A 3,053-nucleotide genomic window follows, 5' to 3' on the forward strand; every position below is an offset into this window, starting at 1 on the left:
TCTCTTTCAGAATTTTCCACAGTTCATTGTGATCCACACAGTCAAAGGCTTTGGCACAGTCAATAAAGCAGAAATAGATGTTTTTCTGGAACTCTCTTGCTTTTTCCATGATCCAGCGGATGTTGGCAATTTGATCTCTGGTTCCTCTGTCTTTTCTAAAACCAGCTTGAACATTAGGAAGTTCACAGTTCACGTATTGCTGAAGCCTGGCTTGGAGAATTTTGAGCATTACTTTACTAGCATGTGAGATGAGTACAGTTGTGCGGTAGTTTGAGCATTCTTTGGCATTGCCTTTCTTTGGGATTGGAAAGAAAACTGACACTACCTTAGGCCTCTTTTAATCTGTAAGTTTTTCTCTTTCTTATTTCCTGCCATTTATTTGTTGATGAAACCACATCATTTGTTCTGTAAAATTTCCAACTTTGTGGATTTTTCTTATTACATCCCTGTGATGTCATTTACAGTATTTTATTTTTTATTTTTTATAAATGGGACAGAGAGGTATGCTTGTTCATATTTATGTTCCTTTTTTTGGCAAGAATAACTGGTATCATAAACTTCCTACTGCATCTCATCAAGAAGTATATATTAATAACATTTGGTTTAATGTATTTTTGTTCTGTTACAATTGACCATTGGGTTCAAATATTACCACCTTTTTACTTGATAGTTTAGCAGTCATTGATAATTATAACCAAGATGAATTATTTCACTAGGGGCTGTAAAAAAAGTGATATTCTAATATTAACATACTACTTTCATCTATTAGGTAGAATTCTTCTATAAATAAGAACTTATAGAATAGTCAAGTATTTGAACATTTAGAATAGTCAAGTATTTGATTAGTGAGGGAAAGGCAGGGCTTCCCTCATAGCTTAGTTGATAAAAGAATCCACCTGCAATGCAGGAGACTCCAGTTTAATTCCTGGATCAGGAAGATCCCCTGGATAAAGGATAGGCTACCTGCTCCAGTATTCTTGGGCTTCCCTTGTAGCTCAGCTGCTTCCCTTGTGGCATGACTCAGCTGGTAAAGAATCTGCCCGCAATGCGGGAGACCTGGGTTCAATCCCTAGGTTGGGAAGATCCCCTGGAGAAGGGAAAGGCTACCTACTCCAGTATTTTGGCCTGGAGAATTCCATGGACTGTATAGTCCACAGGGTCACAAAGAGTCGGACATGGCTGAGCAACTCACTTCACTTCAGAGAAAAGCAGGACAAACGTTTCTTTCTTTTGATTTACTAGTTTTCAAAATAGTAAGTTGAGGTTCTCCATGTAATACAGAATAGTTCTCTAAATAATGAGGTTGTCCAGCATACCCCAAAGATTACTTAAGAGAGTTTTGTTTTTAGTATCACTATGATCTGTGGGTTTTAACACATTTGGTGTGCTTCAAACCACTGCAATTATTGTTCATTTTGAAATACACACTGTCCCATCTTTGGACCATGGAAGTCGTCTCAGATTAGCTCCAAAGTTCTTTTGACATGACTTCAGCACTCTTGGATGGCTTTGTTGCTTTCTGGTATAACAAGATGTTCCAGGTTCATCTTGTTTATTTCCTGCCACAGATCTAGAATCAGATGTTTCTCTGAGAAGCCTTGGTTCATTTAGTAGTAAATGGTATTTAAAGACTACAATTTAGACAGTTGGAATACTTACTGCTACTGAGTTGATCATTGTTTGGCTTTATCTAACTAAATCTTAGGGTTTCAGGGATTTTATCCAACTTTTTTTATTCTATATCTATATCTCTTTTTAGCATAATCAACAACTTGATTCCTAATAACATTAGCACAATTTATTTTATTCCATTACATATATAAAACTGTTTCCAAAAAACTCCCAATATTATTACTAACAAGATCACTAATAATAATAGTTTAACATTTTTTGCAGTTTCTTTCTTTCCTTAGGGTATATCCCATAAAAATGTATACTTAAGATATATGCTACAACATGGATGAATCCTGAGGACATTATACTAAGTCACATAAGACAGTCACACACACAAAAAAACAAAATACTGTGTGATTCCACTTATACAAGGCATTTAGAATAGTCAAAATCAGAGACACAGAAAGCCAAACGGTGGTTACTAGGGACTAGGGGGTATGGAGGAGAATTGGGAGTTCTTATTTAATGAGTATATTGAGTTTCAGTTTTACAAGATAAAAAGAAGTATGGAGGCTATGGCCATACTCTCTTGAGTGTGCCTGATCTCATCTGATCTCAGAATCTAAGCAGGGTTGGATCTGGTTAACATATGGATGGGAGACCACCTGGGACTACTGACTACTGTAGGTTTAAAAAAAAGGTGGGGCTATGGATTACATGGCTGGATGGCATCACTGACTCGATGGACTCGAGTCTGAGTGAACTCCGGGAGTTGGTGATGGACAGGGAGGCCTGGTGTGCTGCGATTCATGGGGTCACAAAGAGTCGGACACAACTGAGCAACTGAACTGAACTGAACTGATGGAGATGGATGATGGTGATAGTTCCACAACATAATGAACATATTTAATATCACTGAACTATACAATTAAAATGATTAAAATAGTAAATTCTACGTGTATTTTACCACAATAAAAATTTTTGAAAAAACATGCAGTTAAACTACCATATTTTAAAGTCATCTGAAAGAATTCCACCAATTTAATACAGAGGTTAATTTATTTCACTTTGATTTTTATTTTTAGTGACTTTATTTTTTTTATTGAGGTAAAATTTAAATACAGTGAAATGCAAAGCTCTTTGTTTTTGCAAAGCTCTTAGTTGTATAATTTGATGTGTTTTGATAAACATATATATCTATTAAACTTACATACCAATCAAGATTTTCTATCACTCTGTATTAGTTTCACCTGCTCAACAATTTTACATAAAGGTAATCATACTGGTCATAGCAAACATCCTCTTGCAACAACACAAGAGAAGACTCTACACATGGACATCACCAGATGGTCAACACCGAAATCAGACTGATTATATTCTTTGCAGCCAAAGATGGAGAAGCTCCATACAGTCAACAAAAACAAGACCAGGAGCTGACT

This window comes from Bison bison, unplaced genomic scaffold (assembly GCF_000754665.1).
Source record: "Bison bison bison isolate TAMUID 2011002044 unplaced genomic scaffold, Bison_UMD1.0 scf7180017864061, whole genome shotgun sequence".
NCBI lineage: Eukaryota > Metazoa > Chordata > Mammalia > Artiodactyla > Bovidae > Bison > Bison bison.